The sequence below is a fragment of the Ceratotherium simum genome, chromosome 12, assembly GCF_057802395.1.
Source record: "Ceratotherium simum simum isolate JZ-2026a chromosome 12, ASM5780239v1, whole genome shotgun sequence".
NCBI classification, from domain to species: Eukaryota; Metazoa; Chordata; class Mammalia; order Perissodactyla; family Rhinocerotidae; genus Ceratotherium; species Ceratotherium simum.
The window spans coordinates 26736965-26753071 of record NC_141911.1 but is presented as its reverse complement, the minus strand read 5'-3'; the positions used below and the strand labels follow the sequence as shown (position 1 = coordinate 26753071).

General features: G+C 36.1%; 1 protein-coding gene across 7 annotated transcripts in view; it reads left to right on the top strand.

The window, feature by feature from the left end:
* The window catches only part of LOC147915802 (uncharacterized), a 298801-nt gene that overhangs the window by 240735 nt on the left and 41959 nt on the right, over positions 1-16107 (top strand). For 5 of the 7 annotated variants that reach the window (XR_015553794.1, XR_015553789.1, XR_015553793.1 and 2 more), the window contains one exon: positions 1832-15302. The exons of 1 other annotated variant lie outside the window; for it this stretch is intronic. The gene's annotated coding sequence lies outside the window, so the exon portion shown is untranslated. Of the gene's footprint in view, positions 1-1831; positions 15303-16107 lie in introns of those variants that run through there. One more of the 7 variants, XR_015553790.1, reaches the window with a different exon arrangement.

The window sequence follows — 16107 nt, the reverse complement described above, 5'->3', positions numbered from 1 at the left end:
AGAATGAACTTGGGAAAACAGAAAGAATTTCTTTCTTTTTTTTTTTTTTTTGTGAGGAAGATCAGCCCTGAGCTAACATCCATGCTAATCCTCCTCTTTTTGCTGAGGAAGACCGGCTCTGAGCTAACATCTATTGCCAATCCTCCTCCTTTTTTTTTCCCCCCCAAAGCCCCAGTAGATAGTTGCATGTCATAGTTGCACAGCCTTCTAGTTGCTGTATGTGGGACGCGGCCTCAGCATGGCCGGAGAAGCAGTGCGTCGGTGTGCACCCGGGATCCGAACCCGGGCCGCCAATAGTAGAGCCACGCACACTTAACCGCTAAGCCACAGGGCCTGCCCCAGAAAGAATTTCTTTTGGAGAGAGTTGTGGATGTGCTGAGTAGAACTCCATCATAGTAGAGGGACGGGTTTTGCTTCCCCCTTGCTCAAGTCTGGAGATTAGGGTTTCAAAGAGACATCTAAGAGCTTTGTATGTTTCCAATGGCGTCTGTGGGGCACAGAGGCTTAACTGTGTCTTGTTAGCTACTTTGATGGATGAGTGAGATGTGTCTGCCTTGAGAATGAACTGCACTCACTCCCAGAATTTCCGGGGGAAAAGCTGTTGATTTGCCATGGCTCAGAGGGTCACTTGGAAGAGTGAGCTGGCCTGGAGCTATGGTAAGAGACTTTGCCTGAGAAGGGAATGTGAATACAACAAATTTAAGGAGGCTTCAGGCCATATGGCAGAAGAAGAGGGCAAAGGAAGAGACATAAATTGATGATGAGAGGAAAGATTTCCTTGCTTTAAGGGAATTGTAGGTGACAGATGCCCAGAGTTACAGAGGGGTTAGGGGGAGAGGAGACAAGAAAAGGAGCAGGGAGGAGTGGTCTTCAAAGTTCCCAAGTAACCTGGAGTGAAAGAGTCAGACTTAAATATGGCAGGCCAGTAGAAAGTACTGTGAGATTAGGCCAATACCATCGATGGGGGAGACTTTTCTGAACTTTATTCCCCGCCTAATCCCCACTTAAACCATGAAGGAGCCCAAAACAAAGTCAAGTTAGCTATGTTCCCCTCTTATCCCGACCCTTCCCCTCCCCCTAAGCTAAAGGAAGAGAAGCGTTTCAGTTATGATTATAATTGGCAGATTGACAGATGCTAGATATTGCTATTAGAGAATGAAGACTCTCTTGTGACTAAAAGTGATCAAAGGAATTTTTATCGTCAAAGAGAGAGTAGAAACCATGGGGTAAGGCCCAGTTTCACCTAGGGGTGGAGAAAACTATCTTCCCAGGGACAGTGATCAGAAAGAATCCAGTTTTTTTCTGCTTTTGTCCTTTGGAATTCCACTTTTCAGCATAATTGGTACAGCCTTTTTGGATATTCATAAATTCACATTTGTTCCTTGGTAAGAAGAGAGTCAAGAGTCTCAATCCATGGTTGATTAAAACTCAGAGAAATATTCTGGGAGGGTGAATACAGTCAAAATTAATAATGATTATCAGTATTGAAAAGTTAGGGAACGCTTTGCATCCTTGAATCCTAAGTAGACTAACCTATGACTATTTTAGCTATCATTTTTAATTATGTACTTAAATCTTGCAAATGATTATGATTCTTGACATGTGAATCACACAACTATTTAATATATTGATATATATCTGCTTTGCATGGACTAGAAACAACTACCTACTGAATTGTCTTAACCCACAGTCTGGCTGGCTGCTCCAGCCTTGTTTAAAGATTTCAGTTCACCATTAGAGAATATTTCCTCCATTCCTGCTGTCTCTCTCCACTTTTCCCTGTCCAACAGTTGCTCTTTGTACTCCTTGTTGTCATCCATTTTCTACACAGGTCCAGCTCAGGAGGACGAAATTGCAGTGAACTGTCAGTGCTGATGGACTGGCTGGCTTCCAGGCTCTTCTTGTTGGTGATCTTGTCGGACCATTACATACTGATTATGGTTTATTGATGATGACTGTGAAACTGCTTAAGAGGCCAGATGTAACATCTCTGAACAGTGGAAGCCTCACAACTGGTTAGTCTGTTGTGCACCACTTCTGCTTTCTACACTACACGATGCTGTATGAGTGATGCGGTACCTGATAACCTCCTGAAGGACATGCAGTTCTTGACGGATTTCCTTTTCAGTCTCTAGATGCTTCATCTCATGTTGCTGCCTAAGTAGAAATGCAGGGTAACTTTGTGTACTCACTGGTATTTTTCCTTTCTGTAATACAATGGTTTCTAAAATCTTTACTGACTATCAACAAGTTTTTGAAGAATATTTTCATAGTCGAAGGTTGGTATATGAGTAACTTAAAAATTGGAATCCTTCAGTATTTGGGCTGTGGTGAGGATGGAATGTGTGTGGATTAGCTTGGAGATATGTTCAGCCTATTTTATTTGTGTCTCAAAATTCTAGAAGAATTACAACCATAAATATTCCAATTTGACCAAGACATAGAATTAGTTATAAAGATTCTTTGAAATTTTATTTCGCTTATAAGACTGAGGCAATGCTAGTATTCTCTAAAACATCAAGAACTGTTTATATGATGCTGTTACCAAGCTTTGTACCAAATGCTATTTAAGGTTTCTATAAACGCTAGAAATAATTGTTAAACAAGAAATCAGCTCTAAAATACACAAAGTAACTCCTAAATGAGTTTGGCTCTAGAGAGGAATATTTCTATTATTTTAAGAATTACTAAATGGATAGACACTTGCTTAATATTCAACTTCTGCCTAACATGGCGTGCTTATCTTTTATCCTGTTACCTAGGAACATAATGATACTCCACAATTGCCGAAATCATACGTATCTTAAAACTAGAGCTGCTAATCTAGGTGATATGTGAGTAAATTAGTTCCTGACCACTAGATGGGGCTATGAAACCTCTTGCATTATTAACGGAGCTCTTGCAAACAACCTTTTCTTGAAGGGAAAAAATTTTCCTTGAAAATTTCTAAGAGTCTTTTCCCCTCCATCTTAACCCCATCTCCTACTGATGATTGAAAAATGCTCCAGATTCTCTGTAATAATGGCAAAGCAACATTACAGTAATGACATGAAAGTATAATCATATTATGTTCCAGGAAGGAAATGGATACATTGCCAAGGTCACTTACAGTTAATTCAGGCTCCCCACTAATAATAATAGGTTCATCTTGGTGACATACTAACAATTCTTCCTTTCTTTCTTTTTCTATTTATTGGTCCAAGACACAACTCATTAAGTTCATCTATTTGGATTGAGGACCACAGATTGCTTCTAGGATTTAGGAGGCTATGGAAATGTGATTACATTTGGTCTAAGTATCTAAACCACTAACAGTAAAACAAGCACATATAATAATTTTTCTTCTCATTTTATCAGTTCCCCATCAATATCAGTTTTGTGATAATCTGCAGGTCCTCCTGACTTTGGAGGAATGAGGATCAACCCTGAACAATGATTAGCATTGCATATGAAAAACTGAGTATGATTGCACTATTGTGCTACTTAATATTTCCCTTTACTTTTAAAGAAAGATTTATTTCACTTTAATCATTTCACTATTTTGGCTTTTGCCTAAATTTAACCCTTCAAAAGAGAAAAAATTCAATTTTCCAAAATATCTCATTGTACCCCCTAGCAGAGAATACAATAATTTGCACAAAGTAGCCAACCAATGAGAATTTACTAGATAAATGAAAGATTCAAGATATCATGATTATATTTTATATTATAGAAGCTGTGCAATTCATTTTTATCTCTTACTATCATCCAGATATTAATTTATTAAACCATCATATAACTTTTGAAATATACATGACATTTATAATTTACATAATAAATTATATATTATATATTTTATATAATATAATATGTAACAATTATATTTTAAATATTTAGATGTGGTATTATTCCATATTTAAGACAAATTTGAGGATGCTGAAATAAAAATCTGAAATCCTAGAGACCACTGTGTTCTCTATCGACTCAGATATTTAAATAAAAGATTCAGAGACATAAGTCATTTTAATCAAAGGTCCTTCTTTTGAATCTAAGGTCAGATAGAAATTAGTAAGTGGGCAGAAGTAGCTAATTGTCAAGTATTTTTTATGGAGAATATTTGTGAAGAAAGGCATAATCAGAAAGTTTTTTAAAAAGTTAGATACTTTTGGTGGAACAGGGGCATGAAATGGAAGGATGCTTCATACAGCTCTTTGCTTCTAAAATGAGGCAGTCCTGGAAAACCACAGATAAAGAATCACCCATTAATCTCTGCTGGCATTCAAGCTGAGCTGATACAAATATAGGAACTAAAATGAGTCAATTTTACTTCTGAGAGTGAATACAACCTCAAGTTTCTTTCAGCCTATAAAAGGCTTCTAAGAAATGTGGTGAAACCTGGACTAATATAAAGGAAATACATGAAAATATACACATTTCATTTGCAAAATGAAATTAGCATACTCCCCTGATTTTGACAGCAAGACAAGTTCATATCAAAAAATTCAGAAAAAGCAAAAATTGCAAATGAAAAAATAAGAATTATCCATAATTCTATCACTCAAAGAAAACAATTTTTAGAGTTGAACATATGTATTTGTGTATTTATGGGACCACACTGACTATATTTATCTAATGTGCTTTTGCTTTTTTTCCTTTAATATGTAGAGAGCCTTTTTGAAAATCACTAATTTACCTTCTAAAACATGATTTTAATAACTGTAAAGAATTCTAGTGCATAGATATATGACAATAATTTGATCAGGTATGCATTCTGGCCCTTTAGATGATTTCTTAATCTTGACTATTGTAATTAATGCTACAGTGATTTTTTTTGTGTGAATCACTGTATGATGAAAGTCTGTCTCAGAATACTATTTTGCATATTAACTGTCATGTAATGCTTACATGATAAAAAATTTGTGCTTATTATATATTCAACTCTATATTCTATTACTGTTTTTTAATATGTAAAAAGGCAAACCTTGTACAGCCTCCAGTTCTTCTACTGAAAAAGCATAGAGGAAAGGATAGCAGGGGGCGAAGGGTTTGTTCAGTTCTGTATTTTTCAAACAGTTGGCAAGAATATATAAAGATTATATCTAGCTATAGTTTCTAAGGTACTTGAACTCCTGATTTCTGAAGAGAACCTAAACACAAAATAGTGTGCCCCAACACAATCTCATTTGTAATCCACATCAAGGCAGGGTATATACAGCAGTGAGTAAAAGAATTAATGTAACAGTACAGATGCCCCTCCCAGCAGGCCTGCTGACAGCAAGCATTTTACTAATTTTCTCTATTTGGTGATAACTTCGCCCAGGTTCCCATTTGTAGCAAAGCTCCCGTAAACTTAGCTACTTTCTCTAGAAACACAACGAAATAATGAGCAAAAGTTGTATTGTGCTCACCAACATAATATGACCAAGCAACTGTCATTAGCTGATTTCCTTTATGTAAAACAATTTTGTCATTTTCTAAAGGAGAATTTTTAGCTATACTTTTTTTTTTTTTACTTTTTATTTTAAAATAATTTTAAACTTACAGGAAAGCTGCAAGGATAGTACGAAGGATGAACACCCATAACCCAGATTCCACATTGATACATTCAACCACACTTGTTTAATTGTATTTTCTACCTACCTATCTACCTACCTTCCCACCTATCTATACCTATGTATCTAGCATGAATATCACCTAAGTGATGCTGTATTACTGTTAAGATGTTCTTCTTATTGTACTTTGTCCATAGATGGTTACAATGTCAATATTCCCATTCTCATTACTGGTGATTTTAACATTAATCACTTTATTAAAATGATGTCTCCTAGGTAAAGTTACTATTTTTCCTTTTTAATAAATAATTACTTTGCATTTTGTGGGAAGACACTTTAAGGGTATGTAAATTTAGCTTTCCTTATCAAACTTTCACCCATTACTCTTAGCATCCAATGAAGATTCTTGCCTGAAACAGTTATTACTATGATTTTTGCCACATGGTGGTTTTCTAATTTCATTATTCTTTACATAAAATGTCAACTAACAATATCATTCTGTATTTTGATGCTCAAATTGCTGCAAATCTGGCCATTGGAGCAACTTTAAGCTGGTTTCTTGTCATTTTTGACATTTCCCCATCATTCTTTGAGGACTCTCTTATTTTCCAGCACATCAATATATTCTAAGCGTATTTGTGTTTTTCCTGCCCCGTCCCTGAATAAGCCATTTCTCTAATGAGCCCTGATTCTTGTTAGTGGAGAATGGTATTTAGAAACCGAGAAATAAAAAGCTAAATGTGCTTATTGACACTTGAGTTCACTATTTCCAATCCCACTCAGTTGGCTAATTAAACTATGAAAAAATAACATATATGTGGAATATGTGTAGGTATATGTACATGTAATGTACACACACACAAGCATATACACACATTTATATCTATGTTTCTCTCTCTTCCTCTCCCCTTAAATTCACAGCAATACCTTAAGTTTACCCTGATACCTCTAATTCCAACCTACATTCACAGAATTCATTCCAGCTTTTCCCCTTTCTGTATTTGTGGTTCTCTTTTCTGACAGTGAGAAACATGATTCTCATTTGCTTGCTTTTTCAATACCTCTGAAATTAATCCATCTAAATGGATTAATTTAGCCACAGAGCTGCTGCCCAAAACCTTGCCTGGCTGCCATTTTGGAAGGGTGCCTAACTCCCTCAGCTGCCTCCAGCAAGTATTGGAGAAGGGGAATGACAAAGAGAAGAAGAATGGAAGTGAAAGGTCTCTAATGGCTTTTTGACTAAATTACCCAAAGAATGAAGAAAGGAAGAAAGCAAGAGGGGAAAGAAGGAAGAGTATCTATATATTTTAATTGATAAATAATTTTGTTAAGAAAAAACCTTTACTTTCACCTTTTCTTTGAGTGGTTTTAATTTAATCAAACTAGATATATGACATTTGAAAAAACATCTTCCCAAAGAGCAAGATTCAGATCTTTGATTAATAATGAAGGCCAATGTCATGTGAAATGATCTGAGAACTCATGCAGTTTATCTCCAAATCATGATTTTTCCCTTTACGACTTGATCAGAGCTGCATAAAACTCTAGGGATAAATAGCTGGCATACCTAGGATTATCCTTGATTCATTTTGATGTGGTCAATTTTGTTTAAATGCCATTCAAGCATTAATGTTAACTATCCAGAATACAGATTTTCTATTTTTTGAGTTGTATTCACTCAGGAATATGAAGTTCTTTTACAGAACATCAAAGATATACAGAACATTTTTATTTCATTCCCAGTTGATGGAACATAATGAAATTAAAGTTGTTTTCTCTATTGCCTAATAAATGATATGAAATGGAATTAAAAGCTTATAGCTGAAGTGCCCAACTTTCAACTATTTAGCAGAGTGGCTTACCAAATCTTTTAATGGCACAGAGGAGCTGAATGCAAAGGAAGAGAAGCTGAAACACAAAAACTATAGTGTAAATTGAATACTGTTTTGTAAGAATATTGCACATAGGACCGAGTTATGTCAAGGTAAGAAAAATATTTTGCAATCAAATTAAGTTATTGACATTATGTTAGAAGGCTACAATGAATGGGATGTAAGTTTGCATACATTGCATTTTCTAGACTGTTTACTTAAAAGCTTCAGTCACAAATGATCTCATATCTTCTTGCGTTGTCATCAATGTTTCAAGCAAAGAAGATTGCTATGCAGTGGTATTGTCATACAGTTTTGAAATTGACAAAATTTATTTGTTGAATGCCTACTGTGTATAAACAAGATATACAATACAGTGATAAATAAGTGATAAATATTCCTTGCCCTCAAAAATCTTACGCTGGAAGAAAGGCAGGCAATAAATGTGCTAACTATATATATACACACATACACATAAAATACTTCAGATAAAGCTAAGTTTTATGAGGAAAAATGAAGCAGCATAAGGAGGCACAGAGCCACGGTAGGTGCTAGTCTATTAGAGACACCAACCACTGCAGAATAATCATAAAATTTTTACATATTAGAACTGAAAAAAAATGAGACATTGTTTAGCCCAACTCCCTCTTTTTGCAAATGTTGAATCTAAATTCCACAGAGGTTGCGAGTTGCCTAAGGTCTTGTGGCTTTTTGGTGTCTTTGCTGGGATTTAAGTTCTCTTGTCTAGTAGAACATTAGTCACAGACCACGTGACATCCTGCTGCTTCACTGCAAAGGTAGATCGAGCCAGGGAGCTTCACCTAGCTGCTTGGGATCAAGACCTTTTCCAAGATTTTTTAAAACTTATTTTCTAAATTTCTCTTATCTTTTCCAAATCAATACTTGTACATAGTTCTAAAAGACAAATAATGTTATATAATAATATTATATTTGTATTTTAATAATATTCATAATAACAAAATAATATAATGAAAAACAGCAGTCACTATCCCCATCTCTCCCAGTGTCTGATTCTTATTCTTAGATGAAATCACTTTGTGATTTTTCTGATGTCTCTTCTGGAATGTACCTCCATATATCTAAAAATATACTTATGCTTTTATTTTTTGGTTTTTCAGTTTTTGTACTTAATAATTTCATTGAACAAACACAGCTCCTGGCATGTTATAATAGCGGGAATTAAAATGTCTCCTATAGTTTCCTTAAATTTATTCAATGGAACTAGAATTTTCCTTGATCTTTGTCTGGGCTGCTATAACAAAATACCAGAGACTGGGTGGCTTATAAACCACAAACATTTATTTCTCACAGTTCTGGAGGCTAAGAAGTCAAGACCAAGGCACTGGCAGATTCAGTTTCTGGTGAGAAATAGCATCCTAGTTCATAGATGGCTGTCTTTTCTCTGTATCTTCACTATGGCAGAAGGTGGGAGGGATCTCTTGGGGGTATCTTTTATAAGGGCACTAATCCTATTCATGAGGGCTCCACCTTCATGACCTAATCACCTCCCAAGGCCTCACCTCCTACTGATATGACATTGGGCAGTATCATCTAAACCAGATATGGGTGAGACTCAAAGTATGATTCATCCTGAGGAAAATTCCCTTCCAGCTATGAACCTGTGAAATCAAATACGTTATGCACTTCCAAAATACAATGGTGGGACAGGCATAGATAGACATTGCCATTCCAAATGGGGGAAATAGTAAAGAAAAAAGGGGGGACAGGTCTTGATCAAGTCCAAAACTCAACAGCATAAATTCTGTTAGACCTTAAGGTTCTAGAGTAATCCTCTTTGACTTGATGTTCTGCCCTCCAGGCTCAATGGGGTAGAGGTCTTACCTTCTGGGCACACTGGGGTAGGGCTCCTGCCTTCTAAACTGACCAGAGTGGAGGGATCACCTTCTGGGCCCACCGTGCAGCAGTCCTGCTGCCCACAACATTGCTAGACAGAGGTTGGGCCCCTCAAGCCTCCAGGCAGCTCTTCCTCCATGGCTTTTTGTGGCCCTGCCTCCATGGCTTGACTGGACCCACCACTCCCGCAGGGGTCGCTTGCCTGCAACATTCCTAGGGTGAGGTCCCATGCCTGCAGCTCTGCTGGGCATCCTTTGAAATCTAGATGAAAGTAGCCACATCCTCACAGCTGGTGCACTCTGCGCTCTGGCAGAGAAGGTGTTGCATCGATACCACCAAAGTTTGCCACCTGTGCCCTCCAGAGGGGTGGCCACCATGGCCTTTGCCACACCCAGGCCTGTTGAAGCCACACCTAGGTCAGCCGAGGAGTGCAGAGAGCAGAGCTCCCTGTGGGAGTGTTCCACAGGTGCTGGCAGCGCCTAAGTTGAAACTGCTCTGATGAGCTCTGAATTGCCTTCAGGGTCATTCTCCCACAGTCTTGGAGAATGGTTCCTGGCTTCTGTAGAGATGGCTGATCCATACTCATCTCCTTATCAAACAGTCCCTTGGCCACACTCTTAGTGTTCTCTTCTGACCATGTGTTCTCGCTGTTTATAACATGGATATCCTGAGAATTTTCCAAATCTGTAAGTTCTGCTTCCTTTTTGATTAACCATCTGACTTTAAGTCAATTCTCTCTTCTCTCATTTTACTATAAGCAGTCTTACTATAAGAGGAGCCAGGCTGCTCCTTCAACACTTTGCTTAGAGATAGCTTTCGCCAAATATCCTCTTTCATTGCTTCCAAGTTCTATCTTCAACGCTAGAACACAAACACAATTCAGCCAAGTTCTTTGCTGCTTTGAAACAAGGCTGGCCTTTCCTCCAGTGTCCAATGACATGTTCCTCATTTCCATCTGAGACCTCATCAGAATGGCCTTCACAGTCCTCGTTCCTACCAACATTCTGTTCAGTATTACTAAGGTGTTCTCTAGGAATATTGAGGCTCTCTCTACAGCTCTCCTGTTTTCTTTCTGACCCCTCACCTTAAAGCTCCATTCACGATAATCTTGGCTTTTTCTAGCATGCACCCCAAAACTCTTCTAGGCTCTGGCAGATTCAGTGTCTGGTGAGAGCTGGCTTCCTGGCTCCTAGAGGACCACCTTTTCACCATGTCTTCACATGGCAGAAGGTGTGAGGAATCTCTCTGGGATCTCTTTCATAAGGGCACTAATCTCTGCAATCCCTTCAGGGATGTGATATTGCTTTTGATGTATTATTTTCCCAGGTAGAGGGAGTTCTAATGGCTCCCACTTCGGCTTTCCCACCATGATAGCCCTCACTCCACAGGTCAGGGAACCAGTGTGGGGATTCTGCCAGCTGCTAAGTATGTCTGTTTCAATTATGCATTCTAGAACTGAGGAAATAACCACAGGATGGATTTAAGGAGCCACTGTGAGAGAGACCTGACCCAAAACTCCATTGTTCACCTGACTGCCACAAACCCCTACTCTAACGGGGGGACCACAGTGATGTTTTGTGTCTTCCGGAATCAGTGTCAGTTCAGACTAAGTGTCCAGTGTCCCTGAAAAGTCTGATTATTTCCTTTTCCCCAATGTACAGTTACCATGGCGAAAGCCCTTGGGTCCCTTTGGGGACTGTTGAGAGAAAGATTAGCAGTATGCATTTTTGGTAGTATACCAAGGTTCTTTCTCAAGAGGACCCAGCCTTACCTTCATTCAAGGGGTTCTGGGTCTATAAACTGTCTCAAGTCTGCAAATTGAGTGAGGCGCCATGACTCTGTTTTTATGATTTAAGTTAGACTTTTGTTTTACTTGACCTGGAAATTTTCTACTTGTACAGATCAAGTAAGAATTTAGTAGACTTCCTATCTGTTTCCCTCCTAGGAACACTAGGATTAACCAACCAATGCTATAGGTCTGCATGAGTCAGACTATTCTGATTGTTGCTTTGACTTTGATGTCCTGTCCACTGTGGTAACCAAGCCACCCTGCCTTTGGCAGTTGAGTGCCTTCACTTGGCTCCTGTCACCCCAGGATCCAATTACTCCCATTGTATTTAGGTTTTCCAGTTGAGTGGCTATAGTTCCCACTGTAAGGTTTGGACTGCAGACAAGAGCAATTACGGAGCTCTTCGAGGATGCTGGGGTTCCCCCAACAAAATTATTTCTCAAAGCAGTGGTGAAAAGTATGTCTGCTGAACTCTCCCAGTATGGGTGAGTAGGTCTTAAGTGACAAATCCACTCTAACATTCCATTCTTCCTAAGCTTCTGAATCCTTTCCTCTACATTAAACCAAGGGAGGGCATTTCCAATTTGCTAACAGTGGGCTATCTTTTAGTCTGTGTTTTAGCCAACCAGCCAGACAAACTCTTAGAGCCCTTTCTAACTCCCTGAGCTGCAACATTAAATTCAGAATCTCTGCTTAGTGAGCCCATATCAATAAATTTGGCCTGATCCAACTTTATGTTCCTAGAGAAAATTTAGGATGATTACTATTCGGCCAGTTTCAGGTTAAAAAAATTCTACATTCAATAATTAATACAACTGTTCTAAATAATAGTGAAGCATTCAAACTTCATTTAATGTGGAAGCATGCATACTCTCCTCCTCCTGTTTGGGTTTATTGCAGGCTGGCAGCTTGGATAATTTCATCCCCACCAAGGGAAGGCTTGCTTGGATTCTTTGATCTCTCCTCCTCCCCTTTTGGGCTTCTATGCTTCTCTCTCATTTAAAATATATTATTTAGGTATAAATAAAAAAGTAAAAATAATAAGTGTTTATTTAGAATTATTATACATGATTGAGAGACATGTATCATGTGAAGTTAAAATGCAAGACTCATTTGTATGCATCTTTGTTCTAGTAAACAGCCAAATCAATATCTTCAGATGAACACACACTGTTGGAATACATATAGTATGTGATGCTACTATGTCAATGTTATTGCTATTTTTGAATTGTTAATAACTGCAGTTTGCATTGATATTGGATGTTTCAGAAATGAATTCACAAAAGACCTGTTGAGGATAAGATAGGTACAGAAGTTCGTATAATACAATTTTAAGTGAATATTCAATTATGAAACATTTTATCATGTATCAGCAAAACAAATCCTATTATCCAATATTCCTTATTGTCATGATGTACAGAAGTTGTTATACAATAATAATAGTATTAAAGTCTAAAAGTATTTCCATGAAAAGATGAAAAAAAAGGTAGTTCTATTTTACCTCTGATCTACACCCGAGTCCTGATCTGCTAACTCTTCTTCGTTTAGTTCTCTTTTTTAACTTGATTCTTTCGAAGGCTGATGATCTATTAGAGAAGTGTCAGTCTTACCAAAAATTCTACTTCCCACCCCTCTGCTTACCCCAACCCCCTGCGTTTTCAACAGCTTGATATTGTCGAGCAGACCTTGGCTGTAAGTGGTCGTGGAATAGTTGAGTTCAAGCAGTACAGCGCTCAATATTCCATCTACTCTCTTGGAGACATACTATATAGTTCATTACTCAGCATATATCTTTTCTTGCTTTGATGGAGTATTGGGTGGGTCCTGGTGTTTTGCAATTTAATAAGTGTTTATAACTTCTGCTGAAATATTATAAACTAATCAGACTACTGTTTCTACAAGTAAAGAGTTCTTTATAAATCAAGCTTTTGACATCCTAAATTAGGTAGTTAATTATAGAAGAGTTAAATTGATTAGTTTTTCATTCTGTAACATGAAGTATGATTATAACAAAACATAATTCTGGAAAATGGGGAAAAATTAGAAAAGTGAGTAGTGATTATGGTAATAGGATAGTACTATAGAAACCTAAGCGCCAAAGTGGAAAGTGAACATAAGAAAGAAAATCCACCATGTAGAAAAGGAAGAAATCTGAAAATTTAAAAAAGTGCTTAATCATTATTATTGCTATCAAATATTCACGGAGTGCCCTTTTTTATTTTAAGAGAGAGTAAAAGCAAAAAGAGATTTAAAGATAGCTGTGGTGAGGGAGAGAATGACTACTGCCCATTGTGGCATTTCTCCATCAATAATAATAATAAAAAAAAACGTTATTTTGGCTAACTGAGAATAGTCAATTTAGCATCCAACAAAGCTCCATTATTACTAAATCTTCTGTAGCTGTGTGTAAATCTGATCTTCTAAATAGCCTGAAACCTTTCTGATGTCATATAATACAGTTTTCAAGACAAAGAGTAAAAAGAATACACTTGGTCAAAATGAAAAAGACTGTAATAAGAAATCTAATATTTTTAGAGGAAAACAACCACCACTTAGCATGATCAAAGAGTTCATTTATAACAGTTATTTGTCAGAGACAAATAGGAAACCACTATGAAGTACCCAGCTTTTACAAGATATAGATCCCAATTGCTTATAAGACTGTATTTGACATTGTTGAGTTCTTTAGTCTTTGGAATTGAAGGGCCCTATTTAATAACAAAAGGCTCTTCTTGTATGGACTATTGCCTCTAATTTGTGTTATAAATTTCTGCAAATGACAGTTCAAAGTCAAGACAGTTAACACCATAAATGCTATTACTACCAATGTGTGAATAATTTTAAATGTTGCAGCTGATTTGTATGATTTACTTTAAAAACACTGTATAGCTGCTGGTGTTTAGTAGAAATTTAAAATATTCTTATTATTGATTGGCAGTTACACTTTTGGTGTTCTTAAAAAGTTTGATAACCATACAAGTAATTATTTTATTAATTTTACAAGGAGAAAAAAAGAACTGGTGGCAAAAGCAGTACTGAAATTTCCCATAATCATAATAAACCTGTCTAATCACTGTAGAATACATATTATCCAATACTCTCCAGACCAACATAAATCTGAAATAAATTGATAATATTTTTAAAGTGATAAAAATATTGAAACTGACTTATGCAGAGACAACAGATAATTAAGAGCTGATAAATTGTTTATGTGTGTTCGAATGGGCTATAAATTGCATTTTCTTCCCTCATGTCTTCTTTTTTTATGTTGCAGGCATCATACTTCTAAGGGACATTTTACTACTAACTTTACGATACATTCTCATCATTCACGTTGCAAGGGCTATCTCTTGGTTTATTTTATTTTTACTTTTATTTTCCCCTTAATTATCTGCTCCCACTTCTTTTCTCCTTTCCCCTATAGGTTCTCACATTTATGATTTGATTTATTACTTCAGTCAGTGTGTTTGTGTATGTGCATGTGTGTGATCTTATAAAACATACAGTAATGTTTGTGTTGTTTCATTGTACTTTAATTTGCACAAATGATACTTGGACATTGTATTTTAAATTACACGTGGTTCTCAATTTTTTTTTTTTTTTTTTTTTTTTTTTACTACCAACTTACTTTCAAAATGACTGCAACAGTTTCCACTCCCATTAGTCCATGAAAGTCCCCTATCCCTTATAGCCTGACAAGTTTGGTATTATACACAATTCCAATTTTTGCCAAATTGCCAAATTATCATGTAAAGAGATAAGTCTTTTCTTGTATTAATTTGCATTTCTTTGATTACAAGGTGTTTATTTCTTGTTGATTTCAGATGTAGCAAATATCAATTCCCAGTCTATCTATTATGTGCTTTGTTGATCAGAAATCCTTCATTCTGACGTAGTAATACACCGAAAAAAATTTGCTTTTCGTTTTGTGCTCATCAAATCCTTATCCACCCCCAAGTCACAAAGATACAAAATTCTCCTATATTTTCTATTTTAGCTTTATAATTTTACCTTTTATATTTAGAGATATAATACACCTGGAGTTCACATGTTTGTGATGTGAGGAATCCAACTTCATTTTTTTCAATATTAAGTTTCTGCAACATCATTTACTAAATAGCTCATCTTTTCTCTACTGAGGTGTGTGCTATTGTGAAAATCTATAAGGTTTGCTTATCGATGGGGCTGTTTCAGAGAGTTGAATTCAATTTTTTTTTTATTTAGTACCATATTATATTTATTATAGTGATTTTCAGTATATTTTTAATATCTGGTAGTGTTAATTCACATCTGCATTAATTTTTTAAAGATGAAAGCTATTTGTTGAGTTTTATTCTAATGTATAAATTTGAATCAGTTTGTTTAGTTCTTCACATTTTGTTTTTATTTTGATAAAATAACAGCAAACACATATATAGGTGGATGCAATAAGCTATACATTTTCCTTTCACTTTATTTTTAGTTACTTAACAGATTTAGAATGTAGATTTCTCATTTTTGTTAGTTATAAGTATTTTAGAATTTTACTTAATGATACCATTTTAAATTCATGGGTCACTTACTAGTATATTTTAGGATTGGTACATAGATTTTGTTTTGATTTTTGCTTTTACTTCCTATATGTTAATTTATACTACTATTGCATTATCGTTAAAGAATATGGAATGTTGGTTTTCTGGAACTTACTAAGGCATCCTTTGTAAGCCACTTACAGTTGATTCTTTAATATATGTTGTTTATACCAAAATAATCAACAATTTTTTGCTTCCAAGCTGCCAAGTTTATATTAATTATGCTTTTCAAATACTGTGCATCTTTGCTTATTCTTTGTATGCCTCCTATGTCATTCTCTGAGCATAGTGTTAAAATCATCCACTAAATTTGTTGATTTAGTTTTTCCATGATTCAAAAAAATCCTTTTTATATATTTTAAATCTATATTGTTAGCTGTATACATATTCGTAATCATAATCCCTTCTGAATCTAGTGTAATTTTTCTCATGATATAATGCCTTTATTTGTCTCTTACAATATTTTTCAG